Raw genomic sequence first — 21,235 nt, 5'->3', positions numbered from 1 at the left:
TATTAGTTTTAGTTTTCTAACTAGATATCAGCATTAGTTTTATATTGTTATAATAAATTTCTTAAAACAATGCATATTCATTGTCTTAGAGCTCTTGAGGTCAGAAGATTGACACAGTTTTTACTGGACTAAAAATCAAGATGTTGGTAGGGCTGTCATCCCTTTCTGAAGGTTCTGAGGAAGAATCTGTTTCTTTGCCTTTTTTTTCCAGTTTCTATAGACCACCACATTCCTTGGCTGTTGACATCTTCCTCTGTCTTCAAAGCCAGCAATGACATGATGAGTCTTTCTTAGATCTCAAATTGTTTTACTCTAGCCTATCTTCTGCCTCCCTCATCCATTGTTAAGAACCTTTGTTATTCCATTGAGGCTGTCTAGATAATAAGGTATAATCTCCCTATTTTAAGGTCAATTGATTATCAACCTTAATTTCAACCAGGATTTTAATTCTTCCTTGCAACACATTCACAGATTAGGATGTGACTTCTTTGGAAGGCAAACATCCTGTCTACCACACATCCCTCCAAACCTAAACTACAGATTTACCCAAATTTCCCCTTTTCTAACAAACCACAGGTAGCTTAAATATCACTGGGAAATATATACGAGACACAAGTTTGTGAATTTGTTGCAACGATGTTGCTAACCTTTTTTGATATTAGACTGATTAGTCATTATGAATTTGTACCAACTGGACAAATAGTTAACCTAGTTTACTATTTGGAAGTGCTGAAATGGCTGCATGAAAAAGATAGACAACCTGAACTTTTCACCAACAATTTATGGCTCTTGCATCACAATACACCAGCTCACACAGCACTGTCTGTGAGGGAGTTTTTAGCCAGGAAACAAGTAACTGCATTGGATCACCCTCCCTACTCACCTGTTGTGGCCCCCAATGACTTCTTTCTTTACCTGAAGATAAACAAAATATGATGACATTCAGGACATATTAAGGGTGATACAATGACAGCTCTGGTGACCATTCCAGAAAAAGAATTCCAATATTGCTTTGAAGGGTGGACTAGGGGCCCGCATTCGTTCATAGCTTCCTAAGGGGAGTACTTCGAAGGTGACCATAGTGATATTCAGCAATGAGGTATGTAGCACTTTTTCTAGGATGAGTTCGCAAACGTAATTGTCAGACCGTGTATTCTCAAATTGGGTAAATAACTCCCAATTTTCCAACCAATTAAACGCTGGTTATTTTTGTTTCATTGTATATATACTGGGGGTGCCAAAAACATGTATACACATGATTTGTATTCACATTTATTATTGTTATATGCTAAGTTTATCTTTTGTTATTGTTATATGATAAGTTTACAATTTTAATACAGTTTTTTTCTTTCTTAAAATGTGTATACATTTTTTTGGCACTCTCTGTATTGTGTGTGTGTAGGGGGGTGTATGTGTGTGTGTGTGTGATACATATTTTTTTTTTCCAAAATCCTTTATAAAAATGTATACACATTTTTGTTTGAGTTAGATCCTGTTTCATTTAGGTCTTGCTTGAGTTAGATCCTGCACCTTAATGAATGATAGAGAACTTAGGTCAATATTATCTTTATACCTGGGAAATAGGGGCCCCTGACCTGGGCCCTGGGCTTTTGAAAATCTTCTCCAGCCATGACCTTCCTGTGGGCAATAAGCCTATATGGCAAAATGCGCCCTCACTACTGAGTGTCCTCAACCACCTTCTAGACCACGTTCAGGGTACCTAGTACCCTGGAAGTCCCTCCTCATGTGGCCCAGAGCTCACATTTTGGATCCATTGACCTCATTTAAACCAAGGTGATTGTATCATTAATATGTACACCCCTAGGCTTAACAGATGCCAAAAGACTGGTTGTGTTTGAGGTGTAAATTGTGTTTGGGATGCAGGCTGGCAACTCCACACAAATGCCTGTAGGGCTTTATAATGCACAACAAGAAGCCAGGACAGAGGAGGAGACAGCGGTTACAGGCCACAGGCTCTTGGCCAGCCCTTGTTGGCATTACTTGTAGCACAAGCTTCGAGGGGTTCTAGAATTCAAACTCAAATTTTGTCTGCCAGTTGTTTTAACTTATATTTGTCAAGGTAAGAGGGTGGGACATATTTATTTGAGAGTCTGTTAGTTTGATTTATGACTTTTAAATATTTACAAATAGGGTGTGTAGACTTCCATTTGTGTACTCTTGCCTGGGGCCTTGAAAATATTAGCAGCCAGTCTGTCTTAGATATCTTGTTCTGACATTTTAATTCAAATTAAATTTGCACATCAATAAAACAATTTGTACATATCAAAAAAAAACAAACAGTTTTGAGACATATATTAGAATGTATCTAATTTCCCTCATTTTAATTCAAATTTATTCTCTGAGATTATCAAAATTTGCTAATTTCAGTGTTTAAGAGCCTGGGTAATTCTAGCTTCATTTTCTTATTACTACAAAAAGAAGCTATTATTATTCATGTATATATCTGTGCAAATAAGGGATATGAGTAAGTTTGTTTTACTGGGAAGCCAGGAGAAACCATGAGAATTCTGGGGCTCTGGAGGAACTGAGCATAAAAGTTCTTCATAGAGAAGTTAAGAGCAGAAGAGATAAATGAGGCCACTCTAGGTAATGATAACAAATTTTCATCATTGTTTCACCAGTAGAATTATGAAATAAAATCTGGAGAATCCAGGAAACTTTAAATTGGCATTCATATCCAGCTTTCCCTCTCCTGGGTACCTACCCGAAAAATCTGAAACCATTTATCTGTAAAGATATATGTGCTCCAATGTTCACTGCAGCTTTATTTACAGTGGCCAAGACATAGAAACAAAGTGTCCTTCGATAGATAATTGGGTGAAGAAGTTGTGGTATATATACACAATGGAACACTATTCTGCCGTAAGATGAAATAATACCATTTGCGACAACATGGATAGATCTTGAGATTATCATGCTAAGCAAAATAAGTCAGACACAAAAAGTTGAAAACTATATGGTTTCACTGATATGTGGTATATAAAAGTGAAAATGACAAAGAACAAGACAAATAAATGAAGAAACAAAAACTCATAGACACAGACAGTAGTTCAGTGGTTATCGTAGGATAAGGGAAGAGGGGGTTGGTAAATAAGAGTAAAGGGGATCAAACATATGGTGATGGAAAAAGAACTGACTCTGGGTGGTGAACACACAATGTGATATACAGGTGATGTAATACAGAATTGTACACCTGAAATCTATGGAACTTTACTTACAATTGTCATTCCAATAAACTTTAATTAAAAAAAAAAAAACAGGAATAAAACTAATTTGGCAAAAAGTATTTTCAGAAAAGCAAATTCAAAGTCATGTTACAAAATATTAATCTGAAAAGTCATAGAGGCTTTCTAGGAGATAATAACTAAGAGCAAATCTATCTAAACCTGGTCTTGTGGACTAACAATATCCCTGATGAATGTGCCTTAATCTCAAATTGAAAGTCAATATTGTTTTTAATATACTGCCTTAGTATAACTACATTTTTTAGATGTCTGTATTTTTGGAAAACACAATAATTTCAAGTTGTTTTCTTATATTCAAACTCTCTTTGGTTAGGAACTCTGAAAGAACAAACATCTCTAATTTCTTATCGATTATGACTTCTACTTGTTATGGATAACAATTATATAAATTTGACAAGGTTCATTCCTTTTAGCTTGAGCCATTAAAAAATCAATTAATCTTTGTTTTGTAGAACTATGCCTGTATACACTATTGGATTGTTCTCTCTTGTAATATCATTTATGTCTTCTACCAAAGAATGTTGGGAATATAATTACCTTCAAAAATTACTAAATCTTAGGAAGTATTTTACAAAATGTCATTCTTTACTTAATAAAGGTCTGGCCCAATATTTCATGAGTTTCCATTCATCTGACAGAGCTGTGGTGTTTGTAATTGTGTATATAAAGCCATCAGTCTTCTAGAACCATCTTTAGCTGAGCGAGCCCCAAAGCATGGTCCATTCTGCTCAGATCTGATCAGCATCTTTATAGCTTATCAGCCTTGGGGTTCAATTTTGTTTTGGATGCTTTTATAAATGAGCACAATCACTGGTGAATCTGTTCTTCCAGATTGCAAAGAGAAAAATCGAGAGAGGAACTTTAGTAGATTACTGTGTCATTGAGAATAAAGTACAAGCACAAATACACCTAAAGTAGTCTCACGGATGATTTTGTCGGGTGTACATTTTCAGTTTTATTTAAGTAAAATTAGATGATTGCCTTAGTTAATATTGTTTATAAAGTTATCCTCTAACCCTAGGCTAAGTGTATGATCAATGCGTTAGCTAATAAAATCAATTTGTTCCAAAGTATTTTTGTTTTCTTAAAAGGAAGGAAAGAAAATAGAAGAGTAGAAATAGATTAAAAAGTGCAAGAATTATTTCAGGACTTTCTTTTTCTGGACAGGTTTATGATGAATTTTTTACTTTTTAGTAGCTAGATTCAACAGTTTGGTTGTTCTCAGGATCCAAGACAGCTGCAGAAATAGCAGAAACCAAGAGGAAATGTTAATCATTTTAATCTCTTTGGTACTTAAAAAATTTCTCCAGAAAAGAGTCTATAATACTCACATCCCTGAGTGGCTTTTTAAATCAGTAGAACAATGTAATGTTCAGAGAAAAGTTTTATTTCTTACATATATTTAGGAAAATCTTTTGCTATATTCAATTAGATCAAATGAAATATAGTATCATTTAATATTTTAGTAGGAGAAATAAAATTTCAAAGGTCAGGATATCAAATATGCAAGAATATGTTTTTAACTTGTCAGAAAGCTATGAGCTTCTCAAAGAAATTCAAGTGCCTGGCCAAGAATAATTTTTCTGCTATGCTAGAAATTCAGAGGAGCATGGAAATGTCAAAATACCGTTCCATTCCTGGGAACCTACCTTTTAGTCATTATAAACTATTACTACATCCTAGCTCTTTGTCTCTACACTGAAGGAGCAAAGACTGACATGAATGAGCCTCAAAGAACTTGTAGTTTTCACTCTTCCTGTCTAATCATTCTGTGTGGAGCATTGTATCCTATAACATCTTTCTTAAAAACTTTTACAACACGGTTAAGGACTGAATGCTTTTGTCCTCCAAACTTCATATGTTGAAACCCAGCCCTCCAATGTGATGGTGTTAGGAGGCGGGAGGCAATTATTATGAGTTCATGAGACTGGAGCCCCCATGAATAGGACTTATAAGAGTCACAAGAGAGCTCGCTTTCTCTCTCTGCAATCTACCATGTGAGGATACAATGGGAAATCTGCTGCAGACTGGAAGAGGATTCTCACCAGAACCCAACCATGCTGGCACCCTGATCTTGAATTTACGCCTCAAGAATTGTGACAACAAAATGTCTGTTGTTTATAAGTCAACCCATTTAAGGTATTTTTGTGATAGCAACCCAAAAGGATAACAAACACAGAACTGAAAAGTGAGACACATTCCTGAGACTACTTTAGGTGCATTTGTGCTGATCATTTATTCACAATGACACAATAATCTACTAAAGTTCCTCTCTCGATTTTCAGTTCTCATCACAGCATCTTTTAGAATCGACCACATATCTAACCATTATGGCTATCTTTGCATTGACAATCACTTTGGTCTTCTTATAGTGAAGCCAAAAATACAAGATCAACCATTAACATTTCTGGTTGCCTGGGACTACAACTCATCATCTTTTTATATCAAACAGATATCACAAGAGAACGTGTTAGAACTTTTGAATGACTTAAGCCAATTTTTAAATTTTTTTTCTAAAAAAAACCAATACTACAGCTGTTTCTTTAAAACCATAATGTAGGTAGTCCCCACCTTATCTGCAGAGAATATATTCCAACATTCCCAGTGGATACCTGAAATCATGGATAGTCCTGAACCTAATGTATGCTGTTTTTTTTTTCCTATCCATACATACATATGATAAAGTTTATTTTATAAATTAGGCACCATAACTGATTAACAACAATAACTAATAATAAAATAGAATAAGTATAGCAATATACTGTAACAAAAGTTATGTAAATGCCATCTCTCTCTCAAAATATCTTGTACTGCGCTTACCTTTCTTCTTGTGATGATGTGAGGTGATAAAATGCCTGCATGACTAGATGAAGTAAGGTGGATGAGAGATCATTATGTAAAATAAAGATTATTGAACACAAGCACTGAGATACCACAGCAGTCAATCTGGTATCTCAAAAGGCTACTAAGTAATGAACGGGGAGGGAGTGTACACAGCATGGAGACACTGGATAAAGGGTGATTCATGTCTCAGGCGGGATGGAGTGGGACAGTGTGAGATTTTATCATGCTACTCACAACAACACACAATTTAAAACTTATGAATTATTTATTTCTGGAATTTTCCATTTAATATTGTTGGACTGCAATTGGCTATGGACAACTACAATTCTGGAAAGTGAAACTATGGATAAGGGAGAGCTACTGTACTATACTCCCAAAATTACCCTGGGGTTCTTTCCTCCTCCTTTGTTTATTTCAATTTCATGAAACTAAGTATGATTAAATGTAATTAATATGAAAAACATTGAGTTCGGAAGTGGCTGCCATGTTGGCCAGGCTACATTGTACTCAGAATTTTGTGGAAAATTGACTTTTAGCAAAACTAGACATATCTTAGGATAGCCAGGAGGAGAAAAAGTAAAGAAAGGGGGAAAAAATAGGACATCTAAGAGAATCAGATTTATGCATAAGTCTGATGGAGTTAAGGTCTTCATTGCCAAAATTTGATTTGGTTACATAAAGACATACACTTGAAAAAAAAAGTACTTATGAAATGGGTAGTTCAGTTCTGATCATGAGCAGTGCTGGAGAAACAATGATGATGCCATGTTTGAAAGACTTATCGAGAAAAATAAGTTAGACAGTAATACATAGAAAATTCTGTGAAAACTGGAAATGGAACCATGAGTATAAATGTTGCTAAGAATTTTTTAATGGAGTTGATACTAGACTTTGATGTTTCACCTTTTGGGAAGGTCTAATGTCAAAAATTTTTTTCTCCCATAAATGAAGATCTATGTAGAAGACATATAAGTAGCTCTCATTCACTGTGCTTGTCAGATTTGGAAAACAGGTACAACTTCAACCAACAAGGTGACATTACTTGAGGTACGAGGTGCAGCAAGGCTGTTTTTAGTTTTTAAATTTTTTAATTAAAAAAATAAAACAAACATTTATTTAGTAATACTATGGACCAGGAACTGTCTGTTAATTTCATTTTATAGAACTGTTTTGCAAGATAAATATATATTTTTAATTTTATTTTAACGTGCTAATAAGAATACTTAACATGAGATATGACGTCTTACAAAATTTTAAGTATACAGCATCGTATTGTTAACTATAGTTGCAGTATTGTACAGCAGATCTCAAAAACATTTATCTTGCTTGACTGAAACGTTATTCTGATTGAATAGCAAATCCCCATTTCCCCCTCTGCCTCAACCCTTGGAAACCACCATTCTACTCTTTGATATTATGTATTTGACTATTTTAGATACCTCATTTAAGTGAAATTATGCAGTTTTTATCTTTCTGTGACTGGTTTATTTCACCCAGCAAAATGGCCTCAAGATTCATCCATGTTATCAGATATGCATTACGGAATTCCCTCCTTTTCTAAGGCTGGAGAGGCTGTAAAGAAGCATCATACTACTTATGAAAGAATAAAGAGAGAGAAAGACAGAGACAACAATGACACAATTAATCGTCCATTCAAAACAGGTCTACAAACCAAAATATCAAAACACATGATGGAGAATTTTAATACTAAGGAAGTCAATGATTTAATCAATGTAATCAAAACATTAATTCACAGGAAAAAACTAATATTCATAGTATAACAAAGATTTCAATATATTTAGGACATTTAAAGAGATGAATGAAGGATTAATATCCACTTAAAAAAATGATAGATTTTTTTTAAAAAAATATAGGAAGAAGCATGTTTTGAAAATGAAAAATAAAGACATTTCAGAGGAGATTTTCAAATTGGAGAATTCAAATGGCAAAGTATATTATAGACTGGATACAGTGAAGAAAAAGGATTTATGAGTTGAGCAATGATACTGAACGATTTTCCTGGAGTATGGCACAAAGAGATAGAAATAGTAAATTTTGAAGAAATAGTAGGTGATAATTTTCCAGGATAAAAGAAAGACATTAGTCTTGGGTTCTGAAGTACAGAGTGTCAAGGAAGATAAACAAAAATAAATCTATTCCGAGATATATTGTAGTGAAACTATGGAAAAATAAGAGAAAAAGCAAAATCTTAAATGCTATGAAAGAAAAAATAAACTACAAAGAATTGACAATTTGGCTTCTTGTCAGCATTATAACAGATGCCAGAAAAACAATAGAATAGCATCTTTAAATGCTGATAGAAATCAGCATAAGTTTTATATATAAATCTTATTCAAGAATGAGCCCCAAATAAGTCATTTTAGACATATAAAAAGAGAGCTACCAACCATAGATCTTCATTACTAATATATACTCCAGAGGAAGAAATGGATGTAAGAAATAAAGTTGGGCACAAATCTTGATACAATCAGCTAGTAAGTATGATTAGTAATATACTGTAATACAAAATCATGGTATTTGCCTATACTTTTTAATATTAGGAAAAGCTCTAAATAGCAGTACAAATGGGGGGAGGTTGTTTAATGTATAGACAAAATAAGCTAAGGTTCTTTTTCGTGTTTCAGAGGTGCTAAGAACTATTGAATAATTTTTGAATTTGTTAAAAGATTTTATAATTAAGTATATGTGTTAGAATTAAGGATAAGCAATAAACATAAACAATAAACAAAATAAAAGTAAAAATCAATACAGATCTGCTCATAGCTTTAAACTGTTATAGGATGAGGAAAAAAGGAACTGTAGAAAACTTTATCACATCAATATAAGTCATAAAAAGGAGGGGAAAAGGCAAAGAAAATATGAAATGATAGAAATCCAAATACATCAGTAATCAGGATTAATGTGAACAAAGATGTTCACATTATCAGTTCACATATGTTCACATAATATCAGATGACCAGATTGTCTAAATAATTAAAACCCTACTCAAAACTAAAAATGAAGGAATAGAAAAGGACTTACAGAGAAAACATAATTAATTCTAATTAACTAAATCTACTTATTAATTCTAATAGCTTTTGTAACTATAAAATCACTTAAATGTAACTTAAGGTTAAGAAAATATTAATGCAAAATAAGTAATACTACATACTGTATGCATTTAACAACATAACTTTGAAAAGTGTACAGCAGAAACTGACAGAATTATAAGAGGAAAAATATGACAATAACAAAATTATAGTAGAATATTTTAATACATTCCTCTCAGGAGCAGAGAAAAATATTAAGAATATAAAGGATTTATGAATAAAATTATGAATATTGATAAATTAATGTCTGTGATAAAAATATGTGTATATAATTTATGTTTAAGTAAATTCTGAACTAACCATGAAAAATATACATTATTATCAAGGCCACACAGAGTATTTACAAAACATGTGACCCATACAGTAGGTCATAAATTCAGACTTTTTTTAAATCACAAAGATCATATTCTCAAAGAAACATAAAATAGAATTCAGCAATGAAAAAACAAAGTTCCCCATATATTTGGAAATTTAAACAGATGTTTAAATAACTCATTGAAAAAGAAAATAGTGGAAATTATAAAACATTTCAAACTTGAAATAAATAAAACCAAATAATGAAAGTGGTAATTGAAAAACTGCAGAATGTAGCTAAAGTAATACCTAGTAGTAAATACGTAACTTCAAAAAAACTATTTATTTAAGACAAAAAATAAATAAAAATAAAGACTGAAGGAAAAGAGTAATTAAAATTTCAATTTAAATGTTAAAAACATCCAGCAAATAAGGTGATAGTTTCCCTAACTAAAAAGGTGGCAGTTGCCATGCCAGCCAAGAAAGTAGTTGTCACCCCTGGCAAAAAGGCAACGGTGGCGACACCTGGCGAGATGGGAGCCACAGCCAGCAAACATTGATAGCAACCACCGCTAAGAAGGGAGCAGCCACCCCAGCCGAGGGAACTGAGAATGGCAAGAATGGCAGAAGGAAGACAGGGGCTAGGGAGGTGGCGACAGTGAGGAGGCGGATGGAGATGAAGATGAGGAAGAATTTGAGCCAGCGTTGATGAAAGTAGCCGCTGCTGCTGCTCCTGCCTACGGAGAAGATGAGGAGGAGAAAGGTGACCACGAGGAAGATGATGAGAAGGATCAGGACGATGAAGAAGAATCTATGGCGATTACAGCAGCCAAAGGCAAGAAAGCTCCTGCAAAAGCTAAGCTGTTCCTGTGAAGTTCAAGAGCACCGCTGAGGACAAAGATGAAGAGGATGATGACGAAGACGATGAGGATGGTGATGAAGACGATGAGGAAGGTGATGAAGACGATGATGAGGAAGATAAAGAGGAGGAAGAGCCTGTCAAAGATGCACCTGGGAAATGAAAGAAGGAAATGGCCAAAAAGAACGCAGCTCCTGAAGCCAAGAAACAGAAAGTAGAAGCCACAGAAACAATGACATCTCTCATCTCTTTGTTGGAAACCTGAACTATAACAAATCTGCTCCTGAATTGAAAACTGGTATCAGTGACACTTTTGCTAAAAATGACCTTGCTGTTGTGGGTGTCAGAATTGGTGTGTCTAAGAAGTTTGGCTCTGTGGGTTTTGAATTTGCTGAAGACCTACCGAAACCCTTGGAATTCACTGGTATAAAAGTCTTTGGCAATGAAATTAAACTAGAAAAACCAAAGGGAAAAGACAACAAAAAAGATCGAGATGCAAGAACACTTTCGGCTAAAATTGTACCTTATAAAGTTACTCAAGGGAATTAAAAGAAGTGCCTTTTAAAGATGCTATGGAGATCAGATTAATCAGCAAGAATGGAAAGAGTAAAAGGATTGCTTATATTGAATTTAAGGCAAGCTGATGCAGAAAAAAACATTGAAAGAAAGAAAGCAGAGATAGATTGGCGGATCATTTTCCTGCACTATACCGGAGAGAAAGGTCAAAGTCAAGGTTATAGATGTGGAAAGAATAGCACGTGGAGTGGTGAATCAAAAACTCTGGTTTTAAGCAACCCCTCCTGCAGTGCAGAAGACACTCTTCAGTAAGTATTTGAGACGGCAACTTTGATCAAAGTGCCCTAGAACCAAACTGGCAAATCTAAAGGGTATGCATTTATAGAACTTGTTTCATTTGAAGATGCTAAAGCTTTAAATTACCATAATAAAAGAGAAATTGAGGGCAGAGCAATCAGGCTGCAGCTGCAAGACCTAGAGGATCACCCAGTGCAAGAAGCCAGCCATCCAGAACTGTTTGTCAGAGGTCTGTCTGACGAGACTACAGACGTGACCTTACAGGAGTCATTTGATGGCTCTGTCCTGGCAAGGATAGTCACCGACCGGGTGACTGGACCTTCCCAAGGGTTTGGTTCTGTAGACTGCAGCAGAGGGGAAGATGCCAGAGCCGCCACGGAGGCCATGGAAGACGGTGAAATGGGTGGAAACAGTTACTTCGGACTGAGCCAAGCCTAAGGGTGAGGGTGGTGTCAGGGTTCGTGGTGGAGGCAGAGGTGAATTTGGAGCCAAGGCAGTGGCAGGGAAGACTGAGGTGGCTTTGGTGGCAGAGGCCAGGGGGACTTTGGAAGGATGAGGAGACTTCCCAGGAGGCAGAGGAGGAGGAGACCACAAGCCACAAGGAAAGAAGATGAAATTGGAATAGTTTCTTCTATCCCTGTCTTTCCCCCTTCCATTGGAGAGAAAGGACTCGGGGTTTTTACTCTGTTACCTGATCAATGACAGAGCCTTTGTAATGATGAGCAGGGAAACGAAGGAGGAGGGACACATGCTAGAGTGAAGCTGATGAATTTATTTAGCAGTATCTAATCAATTTATTTAGCAATATGCGATAGCAAAAGACAAAGGCAATTAATAGAATGTGCTAATGACAGAAAGTAAAGGTGGTTAAGACTAAACTACATTGATAACAATGTCACTTCAAAGGAGTACATATACATATAAGTTTAAGAGATCCCAATATATGTTTACTATTGATCAAAAATCACTTGGCTAAATAAACAAATAACAGGAGCCAGCCCGGTGGCTCAGGCGGTTAGAGCTCCGTGCTCCTAACTCCGAAGGCTGCCGGTTCAATTCCCACATGGGCCAGTGGGCTCTCAACCACAAGGTTGCCAGTCCAATTCCTCGAGTCCCTCAAGGGATGGTGGGCAGTGCCCCCTTCGACTAAGATTGAACACGGCACCTTGAGCTGAGCTGCCTCCCGGATGGCTCAGTTGGTTGGAGCACGTCCTCTCAACCACAAGGTTGCCGGTTCGACTCCCACAAGGGGTGGTGGGCTGTAGCCCCCTGCAACTAACAACAGCAACTGGACCTGGAGCTGAGCTGCCCCCTCCACAACTAAGACTGAGAGGACAACAACTTGAAGCTGAACGGCACCCTCCACAACTAAGACTGAAAGGGCAACAACTTGACTTGTAAAAAAGTCCTGGAAGTACACTGTTCCCCAATAAAGTCCTGTTCCTCTTCCCCAATAAAATCTTTAAAAAAATACACAAATAACATTAGTAAGAAGTATCCGAAAGCAGTAATAAGCTCTATAGGATAGTAACTATTACAGTAGATGTCAAAAGCTCACCCAACTGGGGGAGAACAGCACTGGAAGAGTCATAAATCAAAACCCTTGTCAGATCTGCAGCTGAGAGAAACTCAGGCGTCTCCCACACCACTGCTTACAAGTTCCCAAGAATGCTGTCGTTGTTGGCAATGTTGTTGTTGTTGTTGTTGTTGTTGTTGTTGTTAGAAGTCAAGGAATCTTCTGATGCTATACGCTGCAAGCTGCATATAAGTTTTCAAGGTGTTAACAATCTGAAGAATGTTGTTGCTGTTGTCATCGTCATTGTTGTTGTTAGAAGTTAGGACATCTTCTGACGTTGTAAGCTGCAAGCTGCACACAGGTTTTCTAGATGCTAACAAGTTCTCAAGAAGGCTAACGGTGGGGAACCACACTGGAGAGGTCTGAACTAGCCAGCCCTCACCAGGTTCGCGGCTGGAAGTCAGGACATCCCCTGGTGTAAACTGAATGTTGCTGGAGGGCTTCAAAATGTTAGAATGATGAGAAATCACCAATGACAAATGACCAAATGATGAAATAATAATCATTATACTGTCAACTGAGGCCTGTCTTACATATTTTTCTCAGATGTACCGTAGAGCCAAGTTTCTTGTTCCTGCCTCCCCCTCTGGGAATGGCCAGTTCCAGGAGGGTCGGCAGTTACTGATATGAATGTTGTCCATCTGGCCAAAGGGCCAATTCATCTGGACAAGCAACATTTACCGTTCTTGCTTGGGACCATCAGCCCAAGGTCTTGCAAAGCCTGGCAACGTGCCTGTACCGTTGTCCTGATATAACTTAGCTATTTCTTTACTTCATCTGCTGATGTGGGCAAAACATAACAAAGCGGGAATTTTCTCAACCCCTGATCAAGAATTTCTTCAACCCTAAGCTAACTATCACCTCACAACACGGACAGAACAACAAACACCATCTCATATCTCCTCTACTTGGGAGAATGAGACCAAACAGAAAACCTCATCTCATGTCTCCCCTGTTTGGAAGAATGAGACCAAAGTGGGACTGAAAAGCAACCTCATTCCGTATCTCCCTGCTCGTGAGAATGAGACCCAGAAAACAACATCATCTAATATCTCCCCTGCTCGGGAGAATAAGACCAAAGGGGGACTTTACTCAACCTCTGATCACAGCACAGAAATCACCTCACATACAGGAACAGATCAAAGCTAATAGACAAAAGCTCACAACAACCAATGAAGGGAAATTTTCTTCAACATCTTCCCTATAGCCTTCTAAGGACATTCCAAGAGAGTATACAGACCTGTTGTCTCCTTGGAAATTCATACAGATAATATTTCAAGGGAGATACTCTTTTGGTTTTGACTGGATGATCCAATAAACTTTTTAAAGAGATGAGTGATAGAGCTAACCCTTATCTGCAAGTTTTGAATTTGTATGGTTTCTTGCCATGTACAAAACCATTTATTTCCTACTAATAGTTTTTTGTTTGTTTGTTTGTTGGTTGGTTTTTTTGGCCTTGTGTGGTTGTAAAGGGAAGCAGAATGTTTTATCATTATTTTGCTCCAGCAGTTTTGGGACAAATTAAAAGTCTAAACTCTGAGGGGGGAAAAAGATAAAAACAGAAAAATAAGGTAGAAGGAAAAAACTTAGAAACAAAATGATAGTACTGTGTAACAGTTAAAATGAATGTAACAGAAAACCAGTAAGCAAGAAATCATCCAGAAAACCATTAGCCACCTAATACAAACTTGATACCAAAGCAGACAAGAATAGACAAGAGAAGAAAGTTATAGATCATTCTCATGCATAAATGGAAAGGCAAAAATTCAAAACAAAATGTTAGCCAATAAACTTTGGCAGCACACAATATATGCTACACACATCTACATATGTGTATAGTATGGTAGGATGAAAATTGGTTTTGAAATCAGAGAGCTAAATCTGAGTCCTGCGCTATCTATTTATTAGGTGAGTCCCCTGGTATTTAGTGTTTACGGTGTTTATGTTAATGTGATTTCAGTAGAAAGCCCTGACATAGCTACAACCCAGATGGTTCTTAATTTACTCAAAATGGTGGATATTGAAATTTTATTGAACTATTTTAGTTGAGAAAACTTGACCTTTGAAGCTATTTATTTGCCTTTAAAAAGGTGAATGCTGTAATATTTTTTATTGACTAAAGGTAAATATTAACTAACATGCTTTTTAAAGTATAAAGACATCCCAAGGTTGGCAACTAACTGCTGTTTTTGTTTTGTTTTAACAGCTAAAAACAGGGTTTTCTTGGGGTTCTTGTTGTTTTTTTTCTGTGTAAGTTAAACAGGAGAACAATTTTCATGTCTTGTGAACTCTCATGTTCTTCCTGGTGAAGGGCCGCAACTAAGCATAGTGAAAAAGCCCCTAAACTCTACCCACTGCATCCATTCAATGTTACTTCACTCAGGGACGTGCAGTGTCTGCTCTGACATGGCTGAATTCCATGGAAGTCCTGGTCCCGTAACACATGAAGGCAAGTGGGACAGGGCCATGGTCAGTACCATGCAGCCCCCAAACGCAGCCATCTCCCTTATCTCCTCATCGAAATCAAGGCCACCATCCAGGACAAGACCTTAGAGATTGTAATCAACCATCTTGGGAATATGGAAGTCACAAATTTAGTGACTTTGGTGCCAGAGAAAATGAATATTAATCGACATGTCAATAAAACCAGGTGGATGGCCAGCCAGCTGCCAAAAGTAGGTATGTTGGCATGTGGCTGCATCCAACCCTTGCAATAGCATCCTTCCACCTGCAGGTGGGAAGTCTGCTTCTTCAATTAGCAAAACAACTGTGCTGTAGCTTGCTTTCCTAAGTAAAAGTATACAGTGTAATCTGCTCTGTTAAAACATTGCCACCTTAGAGTACCTCTGGACTCTGAAGAGAGCTGCAATTGTTTCCTAAGTAATCTGAGAGTTACAGCCTGGAATTTCCCCTGATCTCTTCCTCTATATCATTTTCCTTCCACCAAAGATGACCTTGCACTTTACTTAGTTATTTGTATGAGGCTACCAGACCATTTCTCAGACACCTGAGGATACGTGGAGGGGAAGTGGGAGTTTTTTCTTCAGACGAACAGCATCCCACTCTGAGACTGGCTAAACTCACACTTCTTCTTGGAACAATAGTAGTAACTAATAATGTGGACCTGATTGTTGTGTCTAATGGCAAAACCAGTTTTGTCACCGTTATCACATAATGTGTTTAGGGATCGACATGATTCTATAATAGATCGTAAATAGGGAGTCAAGTAAAATAAAAGTTCTGTGGTTTACTCAGCCTCACATAAGAAAAAATAATCATATTCTACTCTACACCTTTTTGCTTTATCTTTAATAGCTTTTTAAAACTTTCCCCATGGAATGACCAATTGAATTAAATGCAAACATTAGGAAACAATGTAGTGAATATGTTAATACAGACTATGCAATATTCTAAGAGAAAGGAAGTTTTCATTTCCCAGGATTTTCTTATCTGTTGGTAGAGGTGGTGATGGTTTAAATATTTTTAGTAGCTTAGAGAGAAGAGAGAAATAAAAGAAATAGCATTGTTGAGTTTCTTGAATAAAATTAATATTATCAATGTATTATGAGAGAAAATTTTCTCAATTGTTTTTATAATATGTATATATGTACATATTACATGTTATATACATATTATATATACATATTACGTATGTATATATACATATATTATATACATATTATATTATAAATATTATAAATATGTATACATATTATAAAATATGCAAATATATATATATATACATATATATATACATATATATATATATATATATATATATATATTCCAGAGGAGTTACCTACTTTATGCTCAACTTTAAAAATGTTTAATTTTTATCTTTCCCAAAGAAATATCTTATAATCAGGTAAATGCCAGATTGGGAAGGAAAAATTACAACTGCCTATCTGACCAGATAAGGAGAATTTTATTCCACTTTTATTGTCCCCGGGAAAGAAGTTTCTTTGTAAAATTTATTCAGCTTTCAATCACCAATGACACTTCCTTAGATCTAGTAGGGAAATATTTAAAGACCGAGCTTCAGAAACTAAGGAGCTCAAAGGAGTTGAGCTGCCCCACCCTGAGACCTTTCCTTGATGTAATCCATCCATGGTTTCAGAAGGAGGGCTGTAGCAAGCATATATCAGAGCAGAATGTACCGGTGTGTGTGAGGGTATGTGTGTGCGTGCGTGTGTGTGTGTGTGTGTGTGTGTGTGTGTAAGTAAAGATGAAAAGGTCCACTTTAATTACTCTACTGTAGTAAGTAAAAGAAAGCTTCAAAGAAATATTGAAGGATGCTGGCAGACAGCCAAAAATATTTAACTGTTAGCGGGGCAAGTGGAGTCTTGCTGCCTTGTTCTTAATAATGATTGAAAGAACTCTGCTCTCTTCTCAATCACAGAAACCCCTACCCATTTGCATACCATTTCTCTCCATACGAGAACACCACGCAACCGTCACCCATGCCCAGGCCCTATCCTGATGGAGGGGAATTAAGGAAATGCAACTTGAACTAAGGGTTTCCCTTTTAATTGGTCACGGTCACGCTATTCAACTAGGAAGGAATCTGTAATCCATTAGACATTTTCCTTATGCATTAATAGTCAGAAAATTAATTATATTTTGTAGCCATTCTTATTATTGTTCTTTTTTCTGTTTGGTAAATGTTCTCAAAGGGCTGTGCCTGGAGAGCACCATATAGAGTCAATTAGACTGTCAAAAAAAATAAATAACTCTAGAGGAGTTTACAGATTTGCCATCCTATTCTTGGAGTGAGAGGAGGGTCACCACAGAAAAGGAGACAAAGCAGTTGGGATCCACAGTACCATGCAGGAGTTCACATCAGACTGGCCAGTTCAAAAAAACAAAGTACAAATAACCAACCATGTGATTTTGGAACATTTCGAATTGATCAAGATGCATTATCCGTTGTAATCTCATCCTGCCCTTGAATTGCATTTCTACCTGGAAGAAAAGTTGAATCAAACTTCCTATCTAAAATCACATGGGTGCTCTTGGAACATCTGAGAATTTAAGTCTTTCAGTAGAAATATCCACACAGTGACCCTGGTTCACTTCACAATAATTTAAAGAGAACCAATAGACCATATTAAGGTGCAGGAATTTAAGAAAAAAAAAATGAATCTCTGCTCCTGGCATTTTAAGTTGTCCCAAAATATATAATATTTTACGATGTGGCATTATCAGAGCTTGCATAAATTATAAAATTTTAGGGCTGGAGGCAGCATTAAGTAGAATTTAATTAAAATTCTTCAATTTCCAGATTAGGAAACTAGGCCCAAGGAGATTAAGTGGCAATCCAAGTGACAGCTAACTAGTGACAGAGAGGGGATTGGGCCACAATCAAATTTTCTTTATAAAATATTGGTAACAAAAAATCAAGCAAAATGCTTTTACTTACAGAATGCATTTACTTATATTCTATTTTCCAAATTTGACAGAAATGTAACATGCTCTATATTGCTGAAATTCAACAGTGTATTACCTATATTCATTTTCTATATTTATGTGTTTATATGTGTACTTCACGTACTTTTTTATTTTAACAATAAATGGCATATTTATGCAGGTGGCTCTAAGGCTCAGTCACAGAATAAGACAGAAGAATATTTTAGAGGCAAGATTTTTCCTTGCAATATAATTCAAGGTGTTAAGTAGTTTAATGCTCTGGGGTTCATTCTATGTCTCCTTTTAAATTATGCTTTAGCACTATTGCAACACAATCAATAACCATCCTTCCATTTCAAATATGGGAATATGTTTTCTAGAAACTATCAGGTGATCACAATAGAGGCATTATCTTATGGTCACCCGACTGTATTACAGTGACATAAAAATTAATGGCAGAGAAGCAACTAAAAAACACTTTTATATACTTTGTAGCTTTAATAGGTATAGTAATTTATGGTTTTCAAAGCATTTTCAGTTTTGTAGCAACTGATTCCAAGTAATAGCATTGGCACTTGCATTCTGGACTTTAGTCTTTTAGTGGAATTTTTAAATTTTTATTGATAGAAATGTGAAGATGATCGATTTATGGGACAACTGTTATTTTCTTCATGTAATTTTCAAACATACACAGTGGGCATGCATGTCTTGTTTTGGGTTATCCAGCTATTCTTCCATCTGACAACAGTGCCTTGGTTTTCCTCTCTGAGTTCATGTGATTCTGGACATCTAACCCCCTGCTGCCAAACACCGTCCCTATACTCTCATTTGTCCACCTGCAGCTACGTGGAATTATGACCCAGACCTAACCAATAGATTCCCTCCCCTTGTCAATAGTGATTGGTTTGGAGATAGGCACAGAATGAAGTCATTCAATAAGAGTAAACCCTAGGACTTTCACTGGAACTATAATGAAAGCAGTTTTCTTTTTCTGTCAGGAATTGCTAAGCTGAGAGGACATGGGTAAATAGTAGCCATTTTGAAATTTTATAAGGAGATCTTGTCTGAAAAAAATGAAACCACACAGCACAATGGGGAGGGAGAGCTAATGATGCTTTTAATATTACCCACATCTTTGGATCCAGTCATGCCTGAATACAGACTATTCTTGGCGTTTCAGTATGTGCCAGCAAGTCCCCCCACCCTTACCCCACTCCCACCCTGCTTTTACTTGTTTTTACTTAAATCAGTGTAAGTTGGGTTTTATTCCCTTGCAGCTAAAAGCCTTTTAACTAATACCGAACAGCAGAAGCTTAAACTAGAAAGTGGCAGGAATCTGACTTTGTCCGTTGAACTAATTTTACCCATTTAAGTAGAGGCAGCAAACATTGAAGTTTTAAGCAATTGAGCCTTCAAAATTTGAACTCTTAAAGTTTCCTCAATTTAAATCTCACCTTTTCTCACAGCCTTCTGAGGTTTCATTCTCTGGGATGGCATTCTGGTTCTTGAGAACGCCAGAAAAATCCTTAAAATATATACAAACTACAAAAACCAAGCAATATTTTTTTTTATTTCTCTTCTTCCTGTTAGCAGATTGGTTAGCCCAAACAGAAGCATGAGAGGATAGGCATAGTCCTGTGGGATCCATGAAGCTGGTAACAAAAGCCTAAGAGACGTAAGTATTTTACTCAACCAGGAGGATTAGGGAGCTTTGCTAGAGTACTGACGTCAGAAAACATGAGTCTTTTGGAGATTTTTTTAGGGTTTTTAAAAAAGTAAGAATAAAAAGGTAAAAAGTCACGTGTATCTATAAATTCATGATTTTAACAAGCTTATAATAATATTTTAACATATCTGATGTACAAAAAAATCATTTATTTTAATACTATTCACACATTGTGCTAAGTTTCCTCCACATCTTCTCAAGTGCCAGGTAACAAGAAATGTTTAGGTATATAAAAGATATTGTTTTCCTTACATCCTCCTCATCACCATTTGCAGAAGTAAATTTAATAGAGTCACTGTCTGGGATCTCATATCATAATGTGATTTAATATTACTATGTGTACAAGACTCGGTAGGAAAATTGGTACACAGATGTAAACTTACCAGATATGACTCAGATATTCTGCCATATGTTTTAATATTTTGAATGTCTCTAAGAACATAAATCTGAGCTAATCCTAAAGTTAATTTTGTAAAAGGCCATAAAATGCAAGCGATAAAAGGTGTCACCTTGCTTTAAATAATTTTAATAATATAGTTAAAAGGTACTATTTAATCACATTAAAATGTAACAGTATCTTATATAGCTCCTTCTAGTTTAGAAATGATCTCAGCCCCTCCGCCACAAACAATTCTACAAAATAGGTGACAGAGATGGTACCCCTTCTCTCCTGAGTAAGAAAAAAAGGTTCAAATCAAGCAGCTGATAAATGTCAGACTTGGGTATTTTGCGTGAATAGATCTACCCAACTTAATCATAAGACCCAGCAAATGCATGGGTCTATATGGTATACATATATTTCTATGAAACCAATTAAGCTGTGTATAATACAGACATAATTTGTAATGAATAACCAAAACTTCTTCACCAGGACCAGGTAAAATCTGGTAACGACTTGCTAGACACAAGGTCTCAGTTATTCTCAATCTTCATGCACATCTACCTTGTTCCTAACTGATTTCTTCTTTGGCATTAATAAAATTTTCATAAACATACTGGCTGTAAAATTGTCCTTATGCTTTCTAAGCAGCCAGTGAACTCAGGGTTTTATCTTCACCTTAGTTTTCCTGAAATCTGTGGCCTCATTAACCACGCTTAATCTGTCTTCAGTCATCAGATCACTTTACTCTCTTCTCTGTGTCCTGGGTCATGGTGATCCTTCTAGTACAAACTTCACTTCTAAGCCAACGATTCCTTCAGTGTCTTTAAGTACCCTGGGAAAGGCCATCTATTCTTGTTCCTTGGTTTTTGCATAGGTAGAATCAGCTATAGTAAACCTCTTATGTTCCTTTGCTAAATGTAATGAGATAGAAAAAATATTTGAGAGATTAATCATTTTTT

At 36.2% G+C, this 21,235-nt stretch overlaps 1 pseudogene across 1 annotated transcript in view; it reads left to right on the top strand.

Moving 5' to 3' along the window:
- Positions 1–11,811, top strand: part of LOC308500953 (nucleolin-like) — a 30,172-nt pseudogene extending 18,361 nt beyond the window's left edge. Inside the window, exon 3 of the transcript in view lies at positions 9,941–11,811. The product of the transcript in view is annotated as a nucleolin-like (transcript). The remainder of the gene's footprint in view (positions 1–9,940) is intronic.
- The last annotated feature ends 9,424 nt before the right edge of the window (positions 11,812–21,235 follow it).

Source organism: Rhinolophus hipposideros (assembly GCF_964194185.1).
Source record: "Rhinolophus hipposideros genome assembly, chromosome: 8".
Classification (NCBI taxonomy): Eukaryota; Metazoa; Chordata; class Mammalia; order Chiroptera; family Rhinolophidae; genus Rhinolophus; species Rhinolophus hipposideros.
This window is presented reverse-complemented; position numbering and strand designations above follow the sequence as displayed.